The sequence below is a fragment of the Lonchura striata genome, chromosome 1A, assembly GCF_050655825.1.
Source record: "Lonchura striata isolate lonStrDom1 chromosome 1A, ASM5065582v1, whole genome shotgun sequence".
In the NCBI taxonomy this organism is placed as follows: domain Eukaryota; kingdom Metazoa; phylum Chordata; class Aves; order Passeriformes; family Estrildidae; genus Lonchura; species Lonchura striata.
This window is the reverse complement of record NC_140741.1, coordinates 38,240,001-38,264,506: the sequence shown is the minus strand read 5'-3', so window position 1 is coordinate 38,264,506 and position 24,506 is coordinate 38,240,001. Positions and strand designations below refer to the sequence as shown.

General features: G+C 36.0%; 1 long non-coding RNA gene across 1 annotated transcript in view; it reads right to left on the bottom strand.

Moving 5' to 3' along the window:
* Window positions 1–576: 576 nt before the first annotated feature.
* LOC146763452 (uncharacterized) overlaps window positions 577–24,506 on the bottom strand; it is a 24,946-nt gene continuing 1,016 nt past the window's right edge. The window contains exons 1-3 of the long non-coding RNA XR_014951875.1: window positions 17,910–24,506; window positions 9,690–9,816; window positions 577–8,263 (exon numbers count right to left, since the gene is read on the bottom strand). The exon at window positions 17,910–24,506 is cut by the window's right edge and continues 1,016 nt beyond it. This is a non-coding gene — a long non-coding RNA (uncharacterized LOC146763452). The remainder of the gene's footprint in view (window positions 8,264–9,689; window positions 9,817–17,909) is intronic.

Genomic DNA, 24,506 nt, shown 5'->3' with positions numbered 1-24,506 from the left:
GGTTTTCTTACTCAAATCATTTACTTCTAATTAGATAAGAGAACAAAAAAAAATTCCAAAGGGGAAAATAATTTTTTTTTCCCCACAAATTGCTTCCATCGTTTCTGAACTCTGCTAAGCATTTTTAATAGATATGTGCCCTTAGCTCATCTTTTGCATGCTAACAATTTAATCTGAATACCAATATAGACACAAAATAAACGATTGTTTCCTGCCAGAGGTATCTGCAGAAGAAATCTTGGAGTAAAACATTGTCTTTGCAGCTCATTGTGTCTCTAATTAGACTGGAAGGAGGCAGAAGCTTGCTGGTGTCAGTCTGTGTTTAGCATGCCCTGGAGCTTCAAGCTCCTGTGGGTATCAAAGTGCACTAATTAAATGAGGGGTCCACAATACCGCACTAAACATCAGAGTGAGAGAAAGAGTCCAGTGTCCTCAGTGCCTTTGAGAATCCATGGCCCACGCTAATTACCCATTGTTGAATTGACTTCCCATTCTACAAGGAATGAATGGTGCCTCTCTACCCCCCTTTCCCTGTTCTCCCCCTGCCTTCCCCCACATCCCCCCCCCCCACCCCCCGCCCTTAGATTTTACCATCTTTGCTTTGGCCGCCTAATTAATCTTATGGAAATCTCCCGAAGCCAGATTCCAGCAAGGTTGCCCCGATGTTTATAATTTGATTTGTGATGATAAAAGTGAAGACACCCGGTGATGGAACAGTGTCATTTCCAACACTCTTGAGAATCGAAGAGGCTATCAATCTTTCCCACGTGCATGGCAAACTGATATCCTAGAAAATTAACTTCAATTAATAACAGAAATCCCCAGACACTCAGGGAAGTAGAGGCGCTTTGAAAGAGAACCTTCAAAGATGTCTCTGGATTGTCTTTTATATGCAGACTCTTCTTTTTATATAGAAGAGATTCTCAATAAGGGAATGTGTGGTGAAGGGGGGAGTTCCCCCTCTCCCCTTTTAATCTGAGCAAGATGAGGTAACATTTCATATTTAGTTTAGGAAGAAGTTAACCAAAGGTCTGTAGGTTAAATCTGTTTTTATTTCCTGTCTGTAGATAGGATTGGATAGAACAGGTTATGCTACCCACATAATTGAATGAAAAGAAATGTAAAATAAAAATGCTTTTACCATTATGCTCCACCCACACACCCCCGAAAAAAAAAAGTGCTGGAAAGTTAGGGGTTGGACTGCTTATCATTGCCAGTTGTCTTTGCCTTGAAAGGTTTTGTGATCTAATGTGGAATATTCTATCAGAAAAAAAGACTTGTTAAGATTTTACATGTTCTAATAACTGCAATGACACAGATAGTAAAAGCTCATATAAAAGCCAATCTAATTTGTGTGAAACTGTGCAACACATGAATTTTACTCTACAAATAATCTGTCAAGTCTACATTTGTGAGTGGCATTTCTATATTGCTATTATTTGGAATACTTGATTAGACTTCAGACAACTTGAGTTTAGTACTAGAAAAATAGAAATAGATGTTACACTTCCCCACCAGCAATATCAAGAAACTCCTTGCTAACAAGCAAACAAACTAACTAACTTTAAAACATCATCCACAATAATTTCTGGTTTGGTTTGAAGTTTTTTGTGTGTATGTCACAGACAATAAATTAAAAATTCTGACTAACAATTACTTTGAGGTGATACATACGCAAAACTTACTACCCAGTGTCTTTCTTAAAGTTTATCAACCAAATAATTTTAAGGTAGATTTAAAAAAAGCTAAGGTACAATCTTAGCTTAGCAGCAAGAATGAGTTAAGTTTATTGCATTTCAGGTTCTTGTTATAATCGCAGTCACATGAATGAATTCATGTTGTGCCATTTCTTGCTCTCATTACAACCTTTGTTACGAGAATGAGGTATTAGGGTTTTAAAGCCTCATATATTCTGTGAATTATGTTATGGTGCTGTACTACTTTGACCTTTTAAGTATTCTGTAATTTGATTGGCTGGTAATTCTAGCCCTTTTCCTGTTGACAGCCTCAATAACCTTTCAGACAAAAGTGGAATGGCAATCCAATCAAAATACAGAATATTTGAGAGTACAAAATATGTGGTATAAAGGATAGCTATAATTCTTTGGGAGAAGACAAAATTTTAATTCTTCTGGTGCTTAAAAATTGGGAAATAAATAGAAAACAGAACCTATAATGCACTGCAAGGATAAATCTTAGGTTAACACATGAAAGTGATAAGATGGGGGTTTTTAAACTTACCTTGTGATATCTTTTGATATTTTCTTGGGTAACTGTACTTGATAGATACATGATAAAAATTGTTACCATATCTTTAATATTACCGTATCATAAGAAATTTTATTAAATGAAAGTTTTATTTTTAAATAATTTTATCAATTTTTAAAATCAGTAAATAAGTATACACTAAGATGAAGCATCTGAATACCTTTTTAGGGTTATTGGTGGTAAAACTAATCTATATATCATATGCTTGGTGTACAAAGTACTATGAAAGCATAAACAAGTAGATGTCTGTTATTATTTGGTACTATCATCTGCATACTCACATTTGATGATTAGAGAAGGTCACCTATTTTTCAGAAACTGCCATTTGGGTCTGGGGTTTTTGAATAATACATTTTGTGTAAAAATAGCCCTCAATGAAAAACAATACTAATTAGAATGAATATACACTTATATTTTCCACTGTATGAAAAAGAGAAAGGAAATTAATTTCACAGAACGTAGTAAACTTTAAACAAAAAAAAAAAAAAACCAAAAAAAAAACCAGTTTGTTTTTCCAAATGAATTCTTCCTCTGAACCTCAAATGAATCTTTCCCAGAAATCCTTGTTTATAGAAAGAACTATCATTTTTTTAATCATCTGCAATTGCATTTTTTTTCCTTTTTTGTAACTGCTTTGTTTTTTTGGTGGTTTAGGGTGGGTTTTTTTCTATTTTTTTGTTGTTGTTGTTGTTGGTTTTTTGCTTTGTTTAGGGGTTTGATTGGTTGGTTGGTTGATTGATTTTTGGGGGTTTTTTGGTTTTTAACTTTTCATGGAATTTTTATGGAGAATGCACACAAATAGTGAAAAACTTTCACGAAGGTTTCTGATTTAATATCATTAAAAATCTTTCCAAATGCTATGCAAACCCACCTTGATATAATTTGAGGTTAACTTGCTGTTACTATACCTAGTTAGATACAGTTTGCCTATCTCTGGGTTGTTTTTTTTTGTTTTTGTGTTTTTTTGTTTGTGGTTGTTTTTGTTGTTGTTGTTTTGTTTTGTTTTGTTTTGTTTTGCTATTTCAAGTACAGGGTTTTTTTGATTAGCAGCTGTAGCTAGCTTTCAGTTTTGTCCATGAACTCTGTATGAGGGTTGAAGTAGCATACAGTTTTAATGCCACTTCAGCGGATTCTTTCATTCTCAATGAAGGAAATAAAAGAACAGATTCTTCTCTTTTTCATGTGGCCACTTACCAGGTATATTTAGAGAAGGAAGGATTTTTTCAGGATTTGTAGATGAATGAGGTAGAAATTTCCAGCCAGCTGAATTTTTGTATTCTTCTATTTGGCAAAGAAGGACTTAGGTCAGCTCCAGGGCCCACAGGTTAAAAATTTGAGGAACTTTAAAGGGTATACCATTGATTTCTACAGTGCACTTCTGTGAAGATAAAGACTTCAGATGCATACCACTTTCAGTATATCTCCTTAGTATGATGTGGCAGATTTCACACAGCATAACATGGGGACAATCATCATACAAAATAAGACATACACAAGTTGTTCAGTAAACTTTCAGCTGTAGTTTTGTGGAGTTGTTGGGAAGCCTCTAAATAATAAGCAAAAATGTCAGTAATAGAAAACATTATATTATCAGTCTGTATATTTTGGAATTTTAAAAGCCTGATCAATATTTTCTGGCATGCTATATAACTAAGTGGAAGAGAAATCATATTCTTTCTATTACCATGTGATGCAAACACAAGGTCCAAAGTGAACCTGGGCCTAGAATGAGCCTGACAACCATCTGTAAACAACCAGGTGAAAGTGTTTTGTGATTTTCAATTGAAGCTGCATTTACATGAGTGGAATTTTTTTGTGTAAAATTCTGTAAGTCTCTCCTACTGATGTAGAGGTTTCCTTGGAAAGACAGCACAGTTGTCATCATGCAGACATCTACTGCTCTTTAAAACATCCTGGATTATTTGAGAAATTCAGGACTGGTAAAAGAGACACCAGAGGTGTTCTCGGAATTTTAACAGTGGGGTGGGATTCCTTGCCTCAATGGAGATGCTGAATTCTGGTCTTCACAGAAAGATGATTTTACATGACCTTGATGGATGTCTGCTATTGTAGTCAATGCATTCAAGAGTACAGTTCAGCTCCCCAGAGGAGGTTGCAGGGTGAGTAGAGTATCTAATAGGCTTTAGTGATTTTTTTGGCTAGAAACTCAACTCAGGTTCCAACACATAGGTATCGCAAACTGTTTCAGATACTTAATTTGGGACTGACATTCACAATGGTTTTATATTTACGCCTAGGACCAGTTTTGCAAGAATGGAAGGAGTAATTGAGCTTCCATCAGTTTCTCTTATCATCACTGCTTTCTCATAGTGAATACACTTTGACTTTCTTTCATTGATGAATTAAGCTGTTGTTTATCAGTATACAAATCTTCACACACAGACCGTTTATTATAATCTAAATATGTTCATCTTATTACATAATTTAATACAGAAATTTTAAAGAGAATTCTAAGATGGATGTCAAATTGCTTCCCTAAAAAAAGTATAAGACATTATTTTTTTGAAGATACCAACATATTCAATGACTATGCTTTTAAGTATTGGTGTAATTGATTCTGTCTTCTAATCTAAAACATGAATTTTCATGTCCAAATGCAACATTTTCACCATTTTGCCAGGAGGTCACCTCTACTGAATTAAGGCCATTTAATAAACCGAAAATTAAATAAAAAGGAATAATGTGTTGTAGTAAAAAGCTTTATATTCAGTAAGATAACCACTGTACTGCATGTACTCCTTCTTAAATTGCTTGTTCCTGCCCTCCAGAGGTCACCTGTAAGTAGTCTAGCAATAATATTCTAAACTTCACACTTTGTTTCCTTAATAACTACTAGTGTGCGTATTTTTCTATGCTGATATGTGATAATGCAAATAAATTCCATGTAAGTAATGGGAACCTGGCAAGAAAGTCTGTATCAATCTTTCTTCTCAAAACTGACTTCTAAAAAAACTTAGAGTCAAGTCAAGAACTTCAGAAGTCAGTGAAGGCAGAAGACTCAGAATAGAGAAAGTGACCAACAAAACCAGACAATTCAAAGGTATTTCCTTTGACAGAACTGCTGGCTTCACTCCTTTCTCATTTAAATTAGGAACCAATCCACTCGTGTCATTGAAGTTATACTAATAAAAAAAAAAAAAAATTGACCTTTCAATTGGCTTCAAATTGGACCTTAAATTACGTAATTTATTGGTCCAAGGAAATTATCACCTGTCTTTTGACTAACCCATCTGAAGGATAAGTAACACCTCATATTACAGTTTAAGGGAAGAGGAAAGAAAATGAAAACAAAACCAAAAACATTCTGCATTTTTTAGGAATTTGGACATCAGCTCTGATCTTAGTTTCAGATAATAATATGGAGGTCAGAGACTTTATAGTTAGATAGGTCAGATAAAAGATGAAGTTCCTAGACATATAAACAAGTTATTTAAGGGTAACATATTCCTGTGTACGCACTTGGTAGCTACAAAAGTTCATACCACTGGTCCATTCATGCATCATTACTCCCTTTGATTCTCTGAAGGTCTGATTTGTTAAAGTACATCATTCATAGCTGTGTTGAGGTACACATGTGGGCTCCACAACACAGTCAGGAAGACCATATTTTGTGAGCTTGCTGCTTTTCAAGGTATTTTCTTCCACATACAGAGAGCATCTTTGTATTTAAACACATGATGTATCCAGAGAAGTTACCCAGCTGCTCCATACATAACACTTCTTCGCTGCCTTTCAGCAGTGAGAGAAAAACCTGAGCCTGTGGAACTAGAAACACTTGCCCCAGACTCTCACACCACTCTCCTCCTAAAAATATCTGTGCACACAGGAACTGCTCCGATAGGAACAGCTGCAATTCCTTATGTTGTGGGACTCTGGACAACTGAAAACCAGTTGATATTTCTCATTTGTTCCTGCATTCACAATGCAAGAGGAAAGAAAAAAGTCTAATCAAAAGTTAACAGATAAAACTCAGTAAAGGTGGATAAATATCTCTTCCATCTACCCACACATAGCAGCACAGAAGTGCCATAATGTCAGAAGTCACACACCATTTTAAAAATAAAGGAGTACATGAGTCATGACAGCTGTGACAGACATTTTCACTTGTACTTGATGAAGAATTAAAAGGTTGAAAATGTGGGTGTTTGAGTGTTTAATTCATATACTTTTTTTTTTTTAAGATGATTTTTTCAAACTATTTAATACTTTAGAAAATGTATTGTCCACAGAGTGTTCAAACTGGAGTACACAGCAACCACAGACACCTCAAAAATAACTGCGTTCTTGACAGGACACATAAGAATATAACCAGAAGTAAGGCCTATAGGAGTAGAAATAAGCTGCATATTGTCAAAGAAACAAACATTTTGGTTAGAACTTCTGCTGCCAATCCTTGAAGTAGCACTTTCAGGGGAAGTATTCTAAAATCAAAGATCAGAAGAGCTACAAGTTTGGGTGCTTTTCACGGTCACCAGGCATATTCATTCTGGCTTGCATCTTAATATCTATGATACTTAAGCTCTAGTGCATGCAAATTCTTTCCAAAATCATATAGTTCAGTGATTTTATTTTGATAGTTACTTTCATAGATTTCTGTATTTGAAATAGTCTGACATTTTTTACAGCTTACCCAATTTCTGCTTCTCCACTGCAGTCCCAAATGAATCACATTGAAGGGAAGTATTTACTTTGTCTTCTGTCAGGAAAGATCTCATCTGATTGCAGCTCTAAATAAGATCAGATCTGGCAAAATAAAATCAGTTGGCAAGACCATTTTACCTGTTAGGACTGAAAAAAAAAAAAAGGTAAATCCATAACATAAAGTCATCTCTAAAGTTTGCTGGATACTATACGGAGACTATAGATGAATCATGATGGACCAGATGTATGTATCATGTAAAATTTAGAACACCAAGATATTACATTTAAAACAGTCTGGTTAATCCTGTTTCAGGCTGGACTTCAGAAAGTGGTAAACTACCACTTTTACCTTCAGGTAATCCTTGATAAAACCTTTATTACATAAGCAAACAAAACAGTTAAAACTTCTCAAAAAAGTATTAGCTGGCAGGAAGAACAATTTTACACATTTTATTCCTTTTCTTATATAGAGTACTCAAAAGTTCCTCTTTTGTGGAAACTCTGAGGTTTTAATTAGAATAGAATAAAATACTTAAAAGAGACAGTAACTTAATTTTATGATATTCTGGAGGTGCAAAAGAGCAAAAAAGGATTTTTTGCTATCAAAAATCAGTTTCACTGAAACAACTATTATTTGGATATTTTTTCTATTGTAACATATTGTAAATTCAACAAGTACACTGTAATATCTCAGAATAGATCCCTGTGACCCATTCGGTTTTAAAGTATTATCTTCCTGGTGAACACCCCCATTTCATATTCTCTTAATCTCAAAATGTGCTACTTTTTATTTTTCTGCTTTATCTCTCACCTATGCGAACTTATTTTTACTACATTTTACCAAATTTCATAGATCTTATTTATTTTTCTGCCCTTACATTTAATTGCAACATTTTAATTTTGTATAATTTTCAAATATTAACTTATATTAATGTTGCTTAGAAGAATAAAAGAGTTAAACAGAATTAAATAGCCTATGTCTACAAAGTAAAGCTCCATGTTTATCAAATTACTTCATTTTAGTGCTAATGTGATTGAAGAGCAATATCAAATCTCCTACATTTCAATTCTAAAATGGAGGAGTTGACAGGTCCATAAAAAGCAGAGCAAATTTAGATCCAGGAGAGTAAGCAATGAACTCAGAATATCCACTATTACTATTTCTTCAATACATCTTGGTGAAATGCAGTCATTCCCTGCCCAAGCACCAACCCATAAAGATTTTACCTCCAGCCCAGCTAAGAAGAAAGAGCCATGAGGTTTCCAAGGACAAGGGGGTAGTTTCAGAGAGCTGGTTGTGCACAGATGCAGCAGTCGGGCCCCCATCAATGTTCTAGACAAAGCAGCCCACAACAGAAGAAAAAATTATACATGTGCCTGGTTTTGAGCTTAGTTACGTTAATAATACATTATCACACTAGCAATTGTTGGCATATGCTTTTCAGAAAACAATGTTATTACACATGGCTTTACAAAGAATTGAAAAGAGAAAAGTTTCCTTCTGAGACTGTAAATTGATTGCAAAATATTCAGCCAATAATCTGCCTTTATATATATGGCTGTTTTACTTAACATACTGAGATAATAAATATCTTCAGCTCAACTTCATACAAACATGACTTTACCTTTGGAAACAAAAATTAAAAAGTAAATGAAAACTATCCCACAGAAGCACAGTGGTGTTTGAACATCAATTTGACAGGTACTGTAATTTCCCTGTTTAGAGGTTCTGAATGTCATAAAGGATTATACTGCTTCAACACTATAAGAATTCTCACAGATGTCATCTGAAAAAGGAAAGTTTTAGTACAAAGCAAAGATGGCATTGGAAGATGGATGCAGTCTGATGAATTTGAAAGATGTCCCAAAACTATGACCTCGACTTATTTCTGTTTAACACAAATATATTATTACCAAAGCAGTAACAAACAGGAAAGTTAACTCTTTAAGAGAGTCACTCTAAGCAGTGCTATGTCATCAACACACATTTTTATGCAAGTGACTAGAATCAAAACTTATTTAGTTCTAATCTATGCCTTCGTTACTATTTTATGTCTAGGGAAAAGATGACAGACGTGTGCACTACAGTCTTTGCAGATCCTTCTGTAATAGAAGCCATGAATGCAAAAGATGACACACATTTTATTAATCTTCTCTCAACACCTTCTTTTATAATGGATTCAGAGTTTTGCTTTTTCATATTTAAATAGTAAAAAATGATTTGGGCAGTGACGAAGGGCTGGGGGGTGGTGGTGGGAGAGCTGCAAGCTTCTTATTCTTTCCACTGAGATTTTTCCTTATTCTGCTTGATAGTGTGCCAAGAGAGAAACTCATAAAGACACGAGCATTTGCTTCTTCTGAAACATATCTCACTACTGAGGGAATAGGTCTTTGACTAAATTAATCTTCATCCTAAGAATACTCACCGCTGATGGCTATCAAAATTTTTAGAGTCTAGTATATACATACATACATACATATATATTAATCCCATTTATTATTTCCATAAATTTGTGCCTCATGTTAAACCTCATGTCTGAACTTGCCATAGAGAGCACAGTAACTCCACAGACTTTGTGATTCCATAAGAGCCCAGGAAAAGATGACAGCTTCTGTCCATCAAAGGTCTCTTGCAGCAGAAGGCAGCAGGCCATTTTTAAACACAGCTCCCTGTGAACACAACTGGTGATCTGCTTTGCAAGCTGGCATTCTCCATCCTAACACAAAATGCAAAGATAAAAGTCCATCCTTATACTTACAGTCTCTTCGAGGAATCTGGAAAGTTATCTGAGAGATTCTACTTTCCCATTCAGAAATAAACATCCCATTCTACAAGCAAAGGATCGCAAGCCCTGGAAAATGAGGTATTAAGGATCTTGGGAGAGCCTGTAAATTAATTCACAACAATCATGTAAACAAAAGAGTGTTTTAAAAATGAGATGCCCATACTTTTTCAATTCACCTTTCCTTAATGAACCCATTATCTTACACAAGTATGCACGCAGAGCTGACTAATGTACACAGGCATACACAAACCTATCAAGACTGATAAAAAAGGATAACATAAATGTAGGATTTTTACCTCCTTTTAAAAAGCTAAAAGGGATACTTGGAGACATATGAGCCATACACACCTAGATAGACCAATAGACTTGTTGACTAGTTAGATAATATTCCTAATTCTTTTTTTTTTCTTGGATTGGGACAAAACACTGTTTAAAACAACACCAAACTTTGTTGAAATGCAGAATATAATGGCAGTTACAATTGATCATGCTTCTATACTTTTAAAATATAGATCTTAGATATTAAAATATGTTGGCTCACATTAAAAGTAACGGTTTGGGATTTTCCCATGTAAATTGTCTTTCTGAAATTGTCTAAACTTTGCTAAGGATTGAAAGCTTTTAAAAATTCAATTTTTTTAATTACTTGTGGAAATAAATTATGATTCTCTATCACATTTCCTTATAAAGTAGACATATGGTAAAATTAATACGGTGCAAATGAAACCCGGCAAGATTTAGAATAAATTCTAAGGGAAACAAAAGTGAATGAACATGTAAATTAGCTTCTAGTGTTTCAATCCCTTGTAAATTAAGAATGGAACAGACATTTGGAAGATTATTCAGGGAACATGCTCTTCTGTATGAGCTTCACTTAAAATCAACAGTCACTGTAGACCTCCTTCCAAAATTCTTAACCATGGACATGAAGAGGCTGCAGTACTGTTCAGAGAGAAAAGGGTGCAACTTCTCTAAATAAGCACTTAGTCATTGATAATAATATGAATTTTAGACCAACAATGCCAGAAGAGAATCTACTGAATCTGTTCAATCTTCTCCAAGAAGCTCAAAGAGCAAAAGTATTGTGAAATGTTCTTTTTCTCTTCTTTTTCTCCTTCCTTCCTTCCTTCCTTCCTTCCTTCCTTCCTTCCTTCCTTCCTTCCTTCCTTCCTTCCTTCCTTCCTTCCTTCCTTCCTTCCTTCCTTCCTTCCTTCCTTCCTTCCTTCCCTCTTTTAAAGGCACATTTACTTCAGTCTGGTGAACTTTGCTCTGACACCACTTGAAGTCCTGAACAAGAGAAGAGTTGACTGAAATTGGTTTAGAAATATTTTTCTACATTTTCAAGAATCAGGAAAGACTAGAACAGAAAGCTGATCACATATCCTCTAGATATCTGAAAAAATATATTTATATTCTTCTTTTTCCAATTGTAATTTTCTTTTAGGACACTAAAATCAGAAAGAACTTCCCTGCAGCATTCAGGTGTTGGGACAGCTTATGTGCACACTGTTACTCAGCCATAATGCTTTTCCCAAAAGAAAAATCATGCCAGCTTTCTTGCAGACACTCTACAGATTCTTGGACTGGTCAGAGAAAAACTAGGCTTTAGGGTCCTGCCATATCAGCAACAGGTTTGTAAGACCTTTTCTAAAGTAATAATTTCTCTGGAATAAGGACAAGCCACTACAGAGACATATCCCAAAAGATTAATGGAGACTTTTGGGCCACAAATCATAAGACTTGCATCATGTCAGGTTCATCTAATAATTCACTATTTAGAAGCAGGACAGAGCAAGACTAATTGCCTTATAATATTTAACAGTTAATACAAATAATATTCTACTACATCAAAGGTGAATTCCTACAGCAGTTAAGTATACAAATTACTTCTAATAAAGTGGTAAATTTTCTGTAGTGTATAAATGCAATCATATTAAACTCAAATCAGTGAAATGCTAATTCACTTTTTAATGAGTTCCTTTCCTATTTAATATTTTTAAGCAACTTTCAACTGGTTTGGTTAAGCATAGTTAATAAGATGAAAAGAGTGGGTTTTTAATTAAGTCAGACAAAATATTCTATTGTATATATGCAAGTTTTTAAGGCAATGTAAAGTATGATTAGAATTCAGGTTTCATTCTATTTCATCTTTTTGTGAGCTCTGGAATTTGAATACAGCTATCAGAGGCTGTGGAGGAGAGGTATCTTATTCTCCTCTCTGAAATTTTTGTTTTTGAGGAAAGCTCTTTGTTTTCTTTTTGGACATGACTGCATTATTGGCCAGGACATATTCTTCTTTCTAATCCATGAGAAATTAGAATGACTGCAACTCTTAAGCCTGGTTATCCCACAAAACCTAAATGGGTCATTATGAACTTCTGCTGTGACTCTCACATTGTACAAAGGGACAGAAGAAAATTTTTGAGGTCCCTTTAAGATGCCTGTCCTAATTCATAGATATTCTGAACAAAAATTTATTTAGAAAGAATAACTTATACCTTTACGTACCTCCACCTGTTTGCTGTCTGCAAGCCTGCCTGAAAATTGGCCAGATTCTGCTAAAATTTAAAGTTGATTTAAATGGAATGTGTGATTATATGACCATTATCAATCTAGGGATGAAAAATACATGCTCATTAATTTCCATTCCATAAACACAAAAATATCTTTTTTCATATGTCATTCAGATCAGGCATCAGAAGAATATCTACTCTTGATTTTCTCTGAACTCTGGTCCTGGTCCACTACAGGAATTACACTGTGCAAGGGAGCAGCAACTCATTCTTTTTTGTTAGGTTACTGTTTGTTGCCAGCTATCAGAGGATTCTCTAGAGAGGATGAAGTTGGGGAATCAGAAAGACCTGACAGTGTGCAGAGTCTTCCTTTTCTCCAGCATAATTGATTAATTATTCAAAATAAAATGCAATACTTTAGAGTGAAAACTTATTTCTCCACATTCCTTATTTTCTCATGTCATTTGTGTATGAAGGTTTAGAATCACTGATTCAATTAAACTCTAGATCTTATTCATATTTCACTGCTATTGGACCTGAATCTGAAGTCCTCCCTAGTCACCCATTACAGATTTTAATGATTTGGAATTTGAATGAAGATCATTATATCACATCCCACATTACATGCAGGTAATAAAATTCTTTTCCTGCTTTGATTTTAGTTGAATACATTCTTCTAAGTGAAACTCAATATCAGAATGCCTTGCTTTGTCTAAATAGTAAACATGGCCTATTATTTGTCAATTTTATTGTCATTAAGAGTTTCTTTGTTACATAAACTCAACATTGTTTCATTTTTTTTGCTTTCAAGCAAATGATCAAAATATTTTGGAGTATCTTCAAAACTTGGAATATTTTTCCTGCAAGACGGGAGTCAAGATTCATGGTTTCTTTACATGGCAACTTAATTTTTCATGCCAGGAAATCTCAGTATTTTCACTGATATTCAGCTTCCTGCCTCCTTCAATCCTCATAAAACAGTTTAAAAATCTCCTTCAGGCTTCACAATATTAGTATTTATTTGGTTTATATACCCATCTAATTCTGAAAAGAGAGCTGTCTTGCAACACTATTGGCATAATGTCCCCACTATTTGTAGAATCCCTAAAAATCATCATAAGAAGCTCTTTAGAAGTGGCCCTTTCTCCTCCCCCAGACAATTGGCCCCTAGCATCTGTCTCAGGAGCGCCGTGGCTGAGCGTTTGGGCAGCACTCTGGAGTCAGCAAGCAGGTGAGATAATGTGCTCCAGAGCATCTGCAAAGTATTTGTCAATCAGATCTTCTGTTACCTAATACTTTTAGCTAAACCTCAAGGATTGACAGCTGTGAACCTAAGCCTGCAACTTATGTTATTTCACATCCACTAGATGAATAATGATGCAGAGCTCCTTGTTTATTTGCTTATTCTGAAATCAGATCTTGTTTATTCTGTGCCCCTTTCTAGTCCTGAAATATAACTAATTGTTGGCAGATGTGGCAAGTATCTACGGCCAAGATATATTTGTTTGCACAGTCTGATTTTTGAGTCTCAACCAGTATCAAGCCATTGCAGCTGTTTTTTATCAAGATTCTGAGCACTGTAGACAGTCCACCTGGCAAAACATGATTTGCCCATATGACCTTCTCATGAAAGCTTCAAATACAGAACTGCTGCTCAAAAAATATTTAAAATATCTGGAAAAAAACCCTAATTAAATTAACAAATTGAAGTGAAATGCTAATAAGTGTTTGTACATGTAAAAATGGCCCTGTAGTTCATATACAATAGGGTGACAGTCTTATTTCTAATTTTGATTTAAAATCTGAACCATATAATGAGAGTGTTAATTGTCTGAGACAATCTTTCCTTTAGCAAGTTAGCTAGTGTCTACATTTGATCATCTCACTTGAAACAAAACAGAAAACTAGCATTTGTCTAATGCTTGGAAGAAAAGGAAAAACATCAGCAGGAAAATAAATCAACATGAATCCAGTTTAGCTGGCTAATTTCAACACTTCTTTCTTTTCTGATGAGGATCTCACTCCTTCACTTTACCCAGATGCCAAATTCCTCTTTGTGAGTTGCTTTTTTGACTTTCTTCAATTTTTAAAAACAAATAAAAGATTAACATTGGAGTTAGCTTGTTTACTTTTAGCTAGAGGTTCTCTGAGCCACAGTAGTGTTCAAGTTTTCAACTTCTCATGGTTTTTTATCAGTGGGTAATTGTAGTTGACTTGTTACATCCATCCAAAATATTATAGGGAAGTAACACTGTGGAAGATTGTTTATTTGAAGTGGTAGTGAATATTTTGGAAACTCTGTGTCTACATGATTGTCTCCACTAATAAAATACAGAACCTGTATTTATTTTTATTCTGTATTTCTTCTGTCATTGTCAAAAGCAAATCTGAGAAGAGGTACAGGCAGTTTAGGATTATGTCAGCTTGTAAAGTGGAAATCCTTCACGCTATATGACTGAAAACTATTCAATTTATTCTAATTTTAATAGCACCTATAATGTCACTTATCATTGCTAAATTTAATAATTAATTAAAATACCACAAGTGAGGTTACAGCATCCCAGGAGAAAATAATAATGTGGAATCAATATGAGATTTTTTTCTTTTATCTTGTACCTTAAGCTCAGACAACAGTCAGTATTTCTAAATTCACTCGGAAAAGTTTTCCCTTCCCTTCCCTTCCCTTCCCTTCCCTTCCCTTCCCTTCCCTTCCCTTCCCTTCCCTTCCCTTCCCTTCCCTTCCCTTCCCTTCCCTTCCCTTCCCTTCCCTTCCCTTCCCTTCCCTTCCCTTCCCTTCCCTTCCCTTCCCTTCCCTTCCCTTCCCTTCCCTTCCCTTTCCCTTCCCCCTTCTCCCTTCCCCCTTCCCCCTTCCCCCTTCCCCCTTCCCCCTTCCCCCTTCCCCCTTCCCCTTCCCCCTTGCCCTTCCCCTTCCCCTTTCCCTTCCCCTTCCCCTTCCCCGTTTGGAGGGGAAAAATAATTGTATACTCATGCAAAAGTAGGAAAGCAGATCTTTTGCCACTGTATTCCATACATTTCACAACACAATGTGATAGAAAACCTGTCATAGCATCCCACAGCAAAGTAATTAGAAACAGGCTAAGAATTTAGACTCTCAGTTCATTACTTCACTGATTATAAAAGCTGCAGTGTTTTCCTCAAGACTGAAGCACTACAATTTTTTTTTACTTTATACCTAAGTAACTTCCTAAAGATCCCTGTAGGTATGTCTGGAGTACATCAGGGAATTATGATTACCAGGGATGAGTTAGGTCCCTGTAGACTAGTACCTTTATTTGTGTCACAAAAGAAGGAAGAATGACCATCTCTTGGAGTCTAACCTGTGGGAGTTTGCCACCTGTGTACCAAAAAGGACAACTAAGACACCAAAAAGTCATAGTTCCAAAACACTATGGAATTTGGCTTTGGGAAGTTTCCATCAGATCTCTCTCCAGGTACATGAGGTCACTCCTTCATTTTCTCCCCTTCACTACAGAGCAAGCAGTGGGCTTTCTCTCTGACTGCCCGGAGCCAGCTGGCAGCATGGACCTGTCTGCAGAGATTGAGGGTTCTCCACTGTGGCTCTAGGACATCTGCAGCTCCTCTGCTTGGCAAACTCATTTCCCCTGCCCCTGGGTTGCCCTGCACTTCAGCAGAGCAGCTCTGCACAACATGTACTTTGTCCTTCACATTAATTTCCCTTGTAGAATGTCTCATCCCTTCTTAAACTGCAGAAAGTGCAGCTGACGTGGACTAAATCTTTCTACTCTTGCACATTTACAGCAGAAAAATGAATCTGCCATGATCTGCCAATCCACTTTGGTGTTAAGCTCAGAGTAGGGTAAGAAACAGTCTGAAATACGGGCTTACAAGGAAGCATGTTAGTCATTATTATTCCAATATGTTACACTTTTTTAATTAGGTGTACTTTTTAAATATGAATACTTTACTTCTAACATCATATGTCTGAGGAAAAGGGAAGAAGTGAGCTTCTCCTGGAGGCCTGGACACAATAGGGATGTTTATATGCATAAGTAGCTCACGCCTGGCTGGTTTAGCATGTCTGCCTAGGAGTACTTATCATAACATGATGCACCAGTCTCTGTTCCTAAACCACTGAGAATGACTGTAATACCACAGCACGTATCTTCACTTTTAATGGATATGCCATCATGTATTCCAGTATGGCTTAGAGAATTTCCGTCTTCTCTGTGACTGGAAAAAATTAACTAGAAGAAAATAATACAAGTACAAGACCTCAGTAATTAAGTGTGTAACCCACAGAATTCCTTTTTCTTTCGTGTTTTGTCCACAGTCCATTAAAAATTGATGGTCTGTCAGGTAACATGGTTCTTTTTATCTACATACAACACATTGATTTCCTTTCAATTTGGAGTTAGCTTGTTCCTTCTACTATAATTCCTGAAGTAACAAATGATATTTTCATAGGCATGGTTAGTAATCAATATACACAAGTAACTGCCATTGATCTGAGTACAACCCTTGATCTAGAAAATCACCAATTTAGCTATTTAAAAGAGATTCAGTTGCATTAGGTGAAACCCAGAGAAAAATATTGCCCAGGCAATTTACCTGATCATGTTAAAACTGAGGCAAAATAATTTAATTAGGTAGCTTTTATAGGGGGAAATTTAGGCTTTTCTCAACTTTAAAAAAAAAAAAAAACTCTCTGAAGAGTATATATCTTGAATTTTATGTATAAATGTACAATTACTGTTGCCAGACTTAGAAACCTACATAGAATGAGGTCTAAATTTCTTATTAACTTTTTAAATTTGTGCTTAATGCAAACAATTCCATGTAAATATCAGTATAGTTTGGTATATTGCAAACTTCTATACTGAGAAGTCTGAAGTTTTCTTTTAAGCTTGAGCCCTCCATAGCAGGCCTCATTCTGTGTGTTCCAGCTGCACCTATCCTGCAAACACTAGTCCCTTAGACCTGAACAATTCAGGAAAACAGGACTAGAAAATATATATTTCATAACCCTATACAGCAATACGAGCTACGATAAATCTCCTGCAAGTATTTAACCATATAATTCACATTCACTTTAAAGCCCCTTTGCCCTGCCAAAGATGTTTAAAGGGGCTTTGATAAAGCAGCGAATCAAGCCCAGTGACCAGCTGTAGTTTGGTATTTCCAAGCTTTTATCAGTTTTCACCACAGCTTTCATGTTATTTTTAGAAACTGGATGGAATCAGAACTCAAGTCTGAAGTTTTCTGGATTTGCAGTGACTGATTTTAGCTCCAGTTTCTTTATGACCGCAACTAAATAAATGCCACTGATTTTCCTCAGGCCTCCTTTTTGTCTTTCTCATCTCCATCAGGAGCACACATTCTGTAGCCATGGACTTGGTTCCAGAGAGATTAATAGTCTCCATTTCATTCACCATTTACAGGGGCCTTTTTCTTCTGCTTAGCCAATAAATGGCTGCATGTTTGGATGACACCTCTGTGATCTGTATAGAGTTACACAGCTGAGACATTCACACATAGTATCCCTTACACATCCTTCAGCATAAAAGAAAGTTGATTTTAGATTTCAGGGATACCAGGAGACCACACAAAATACACAGCACCATGCAAGGCAAAGAAGGATATCTCTGCAAAGAGACACAGAGAAGTTCAGGGGAATGTGCAAGTAGTTTTGCAGACTTACCACAGGAAAGGATATTTCTCAGCATTTCAAAAAGAAAAATTCCTACACAAAGACCAGCAACAGGGATATTTTGCCAGTCGGGGAATTTATAAATTCTCTCTTGAGTATTGTAATAATTCATTACTGGGGAGTGGCCACTGCTGACCATGAGACAAGTGGTCTAACTGTAAACCATAAGAAAGGGAAGAAAGAGGGTGCAAGAGTCTAAGAACTATCATTTCTGTGAGGCTCTCAAAATATGATGAAAATTGATATTGCTCAAAACTAATATTTGTTTCCGGCTGAAAAACTAGAAATACTATTTCAGGTTAAATAAACAAAATACTTCAGTCAAAAAGCTGATAATTTAAAAAAATCTTTTCCTTCTCATTTTTAAAATATATTAATATAGATATATATATGGGAAAATATGTATAAATGGGAAAATATATATATTTTGGTGGTTGCTTTTTTTGTTTGTTTGCTTTGTAAGAAATAAAGTAAAAGTGGCAGAAAGTATTCTACATCTTCTATCTTTCAACTATCTTTGATTCTCTAGTAAGATGCAACTTCTTCCATTTACTTTGTTTCTCCTATAGTCTTAAACTATCACAGACACTACAGTCCAACAGGGAAGATGAAACTCTAATTCTTTACTTAGGCACAGGCACAAAAGTAAACTAGGCTGAACAGGGCCTACAAGTTTCAATACCAAAGAACAGTATGGGAGCTGAGAGGAAAACACGACATACTTGGACTCCTTTTGGAAATGACATGCACATTATGGAGATGATGCTCAATGTTTACCCAGTGCAAGAACTCTTCCTCGGAAAGAATACTTGAACATTAACCCCGGTACTTTTACTAATTTAGTCTCATAATATCTGAATGAATTAAATGTAACCACCAATTAATTCAAAACTCATGAGTTAACCTACCTCCAGAGATTTTCTGCAGCTTGTCAGACTTAATTGTTTAGGGACATTACTACCCAAACAGCCCAGTCTCAAAGGTTTTGACTTTCACTTTCTTCATTTTCAAGCTGTTGATAGGTGAGTTTGTTCTACTAAAAATCACCATCACGTGTTTGACCTGCCTACAGTGCTATTGAGTTTAATAACATTTCTTGTTTCATGGCCACCAATGCATTTTCATTAGCAGTGGGCAGGAGGTGTGAGTGTGCCACTGGCAGAATGGATCCCTCTCTACAGGATCTGGATCAGGCTGTGGCTGGAAGGTGAACCTGAAGTATGGTCACACTCCCAACAGCTAGTTATGGTAGTTATGGTTGCATTGGTGTGAATAGGTTATTGAAAGAAATTGTAGAAGGCAGTTTTAAGAAAAGTGCTGGTCCTCAAAAGGTCTTGGTCTCTGGCTCTGTGGGAGAGTATTAGCATTAGCTATCAAGATCTCCAAAGTATTACTGGTTGCAGCCTACTTAGGCAGAAGATCTAATCTCTGAGTTTCCTTGACCTTGTGATCTTTTACCTCAAGTGAAAGTCTGTATTCCATTTTAGAAATGTAAACACTATTAGTGCATATATGAAAGACCACCACTGCTCTACAATAGAAGATAAATAAATCCAGAAGAAATGCCCAAGGCCTAGACTGAACTACCTGTATGTATCATTAGCCAACATGTTACCATAAAGCAAAAATATTGTCTTTATTAGGTTATATAAAAACAAAGAATGGAGAGAGTAACTGAGAATATTGAAGAGTTCAAAAGGTTTTATAAAATTTAACCTAGACACTGCTTTCAGAAACCTCAGATGGTCACTTTATATGCACAATTTCTACAGCTTTTATACATAGATGTATAAATGTACATTTAATTCTGTGTTTGGTCTGTCCAACATTTAATGATATTCCATACTTCATTGTCCACTAATATATTGGTGGGAACCAATACATGTGGGTGGTAACTACGTGTACATGTATGTGCATCTGTCTAGCTGTTATTTTACTTTGGTATAAGTACGATGATTGATCTTTGTTTTCAACAGCTTTTGTTTCTTTACTCGTAAATCCATAACAGTAAACAAATTCTGCTCTCAAGAAATCACAGACAAACAAACAAACAAACAATTAGAATATTTGGTCCCCCAAAGAAGAGGAAAACCAGTCTCAGTGGAGCTGCACCATAAAGAGACAGGGTCCTCACAGAGGCCACTCAGAAAGGGGAGCCTGCCTCAGCAACCTACACCTGAAAGGAGACGTTTGAGGAGAAAAGCAAACGTATCTCATCCCCCTTCCCTTCTGTGCAGGCAGCAGTTCCATCAGTGCAGTGCAGATGCCAGCATTTCTTCTTATCCACATGTATCTCCCATCTTCCAGAGGTCTGGAAGTGTTGACAAGAGGTAGTGAAACAGGTCCTTGGGCAGAGAACCATGTGCTAGCCATGCCCTTCCCATCATAGTGAGGAGCCCCCACAGCACACAACACTGCAGCCCTTATGCTGTGAGTGGCCTGGCCATTATTCAGCTCAGCTTGGCTGGCCAGAAAGAGAAGAGTGACAGAGGTACCTGTGATTTTTCAACAATTCTTCCTAAGGCCTCTGTAATTCTCATTTTCCTCACAGTCATCTCCAGTTGCATTGCACTTACAAAGCCCATGGAATTTGGAGTAATGCTGTAATGACTCACAGCCATTAAGTTAAAAAATGGCTGCAGTTGTGTAGCGTACTCATCGCCATGTCACCATGGTGACATCATCCCAAATCCCAATCTATTCTACCAGTTTGGCCAAGCATCTTGGCATTACTTGATGGCACCAGTTTGTCATGGATTTAGTGAATCTTTTTTTCAGTTTTGCTGGGAAACACAGGGAATCATGCAGAAGGCTGTATAACTAAGGACACATACTAAATTGCCTAAGGGGGACCCACCCACTCCATATGCTATATATAGCATCCATACCTTGTTCCTTGCCACTTAATACATTTTTGAAGCCATCATTCAGATGATACCTCAAATTATGTAAGAACTGTTTAGATTCAAGTAGCATTTGTACAATTAAGTATGTCACATATCTTTGGTGCTTTTGGATTCGAAACTAATTAGACAACATATTTCACCAGGGTATCTTTCCTCTAACATACAAAGTTCTGCTAATAAAATGCATCAGCTTGGGAACCTGAGAATGGAAAAATTGTTTTGGATTGAGTTTCTAACCTTTTTTCACTTGAGAAATGTTTGCAAAATACAGGTGAAGGATGGATTCCAGGCATAGAAAAATTGACATGGTGGCCATCCTAGTTTATTTACTATTTTCAGCTCTGATGTGAAAGAGTCAAAAATAACAGTGCTGCTCTGTAAATGCAAAGTGTTGCAAGCCAGGTGAAGACAGAGCAACTCTGTTTCCAAAAAGCTTAATTTCATAAGACAGTTTGCTCTTCCAAGTATTCTGTGGTCACTGGCAAGAAACAAAAATGCTACATCTCTTGCATATCACGTTAATGAAGCCAAAAGCTTTGTGTGTAGGGCAGTGTGCCCTGAAATAGTTTGAAAGTTTAGCCGTGATACCCCGTGGAGTCAATTGAATATGGGAAAGAAAAGGCAGGGCACTCTCAAGTTTTTAAACCTGGAATTTTTTTCCTGAAGTAGTGTTTGCAATAAACTGCTTACAGTAAATGACTGTAATACTGCGTGAGTTTTCACTGATAGAGGAAATGTGTTTAAGACACCCTGACATAAAAAATAAATCAGCTTTGACTTCAATTATTAAGTGCTAAAAGAGAGAAAAAGGGCTGGGCTTCCTGCTTTTTGAGCATAAATATGTACAAAAAAAAGGAAAACATCACCATGGAAACCAAAGTATTGCCATAGTTTTTCATAAAGAAAAATGTTACAATGGAAACTTGTGTTCAGTGCAAAAACAAACAGCTTGAAACTAAGTCGAAGGTACTATTACAGTATTGTCAACCTCGTCAGCTTGGGCTCTTTTGCAGTTCATTTTCTTTTATCCGTCATCTTGTGTTTCCCATCTGGATTACAATTACAATGTCATACTTCAACCTGCTGTCTAAGGTGAAAAGTTTAATATTTTTCCAGTTCAATAAAAGAAAAACTTTAATATAGATGAAAGGAAGATAAGCATCCAAAAATGGTTCTCTTCACCTGTGTTCAATCATAATGACAAAAAGTACTTAAATCAATTTTACATATTAAACAAACAACAAAAAAAATTAAATTAAGGCACTAATCCTACAGGCACAGTTCGTCACAGGTTTAAACTTATAAATAACTTTATTGTCGTGTCTAGTGTTTTTGTAATCAGTGAGATGTTTGCGTTACTGTTTATTAGCAAGCTCAGAATTTCAATGGATGAGAACACAAAATACACAGAAGCTCAGAGATGCCATTAAATTATGTAATACATCAGGAAGGAGAAAACAACAGGAAACTGAATATTAATCTATGAAAACTGCATCCGCAAATGCTGTCAAAGACTATAACCTTCTGTTTGGTATGTTTGCCCCACTGAAGACAGCCTCTTTGGTAAACAGAGATGATCAAGCATGTGCTAATTTGGAAGTAGTGTAGATGCCTTTCAGCATGTCTCATTCGCCGAGACTATAAGTCAATTTGCCAAAACACCTTACCACAGCTGGGCAGCACAATGTTGCTTAATCTTTTTTTCTTGGAGTCAAATCAAGAACCCATTACCCACAGGCAAGTAATGCTATTCTCCCAAAGAGTCTCTTTGGTTTTAATAGGACTCATTGTGTGAATGAATAATCACAGAGGAATGTGAGCAGGAGGCTAAAAATCTGGCTGTTGAATCTCCTCTTTGCAAGCAAAGTGGACAACCCAGGTAGGAGCGAGCTGTGGTTTTCCATGGCATTGTTCCCCAACCTATGAACCCACATGCCATGGGGCTTTTTAAATATATTTATGATAACTTAGCTGACTTCCCATTAGTAACTATTCTATTTCTTCTGTACAGCATAGAAGTTCTTTGAATTACTATAGGCTATTATTTAAATGCATATTTAAATTCCTGCAGACAGGAGATTTTTAACCCAATAGACTACGACTGCTACATTAAATCCATTTCAGAATGTCGTGTCTATTTGGCTCCTGCACATACAGAACAATCTGTGACCAGTTATGAAATATATTATTTTTAAAATTAGGTTGTGGGTGTATCTATGTATAAATGACCAGTTGAAAAAATATGAATTTCTGGCATTTTCAAACTAGCTCTTAAAATTTCTCTCTTTTTAAAAACCTAATGACTTGCAAAATTTAATTTAATTTTTTTTTTGTTTCATAAACTAAAAAAGACATCTAATATAACACCATACTCATATTTTTCATTTATGCAACATCAAAACAACTGAAACAATTTGCTTCCATTTTTTTATATATCTGCTGTGTTTCAATTTCATCCCAGAGAAAACTCTAGCTTTAGACTTATACAATACACCCAAACTTAATTCCATGAAATGAGTTGTCCCATTGCAGTTAGCCTGTCTAATAAAACAGAGAAGGTCATAGCATTGCATTCATGCTTAACTTTACTACAAGGACAATGCTGAGCAGTCAAGCACGTGTATGTTTTTTTCCAGGACTCGGGTCTAAGTCTTTTTTACAGGACAGGACTCCTAATGGTTTAATCATAAAAATCTGAAACAAGGAGTTGTAAATGAAAAATATGACATAAATGTACCCAGAGTGGCACAAATGGCATCATATAGTAATCACACTAGGCATTTTCAGGGAGCAAAACAATATAATTCAAATCTTTCTACTGAGGAAGGAAAAAGAGCTAACTGAATAAAGTACTTCAGAGGATTGTAACTCACTTATGTTTTCATTTAAATACACATTAAGATTTTTCTAAAAAGGCCAAAGACAGTTTTTGTAACACCACATATGGATGTCAGCAGTGTATGCAAAATGGAGAGAGAACAGTTCATTCTCATTAGGTTTAGTGCCATATTTTTCTAGGTAAGATCAGCTGTAATAGTGGTATCTCATTGTGATTTTGAATCATTAATTTTCTCAATAAAAAGTGCTGGATTTTTAATAAATAGAAACCTCAGAATGCATGCATATTCATGGTCAAGTGCCAAGCGTTATTTAAAAAAGGCTATTGTAAGTCTATTTTTATTGTTCTTTATAGACCACCAGGATCAGATAGTGTGTGGCCTACAGCAATTAGAGATTTACAAAGGATCCTCTGCTGGAACAGCATGCTCAAAAAGAAAATATGATTTGTAAACAGCAAATACTCAAGGCAGGAATCTGTGCTAAAGTTCTGTCTCTTTATAGTCCATAAAAAGAGATTAAGAATTATCATGTGAAAATAAGAGTAGTTATAGAAATTTTCTTCAGGTCACATAGCAGTGGAAATTACATTCTTGATCATGGCATTTTGTCTAGTGATGAATGTCTTGTCTTTGTGCAGCTGATAACACCAGGAAAGTTTCATCTCATTTCTTCCCGCTTCTCTCCAAGCTCCGACGCCAGGCAAACCAATCTGAAGCCTAAATGCTGCTTTCCTCTGGTTGACCTGGATAGCTGTGCAGAGGAATAGATGTTGCTTCTCCAAAAACTGAACTAGGAAATATCATTGACCCTGTCATCCCTAAATGTGATGATCTTAGCTCTC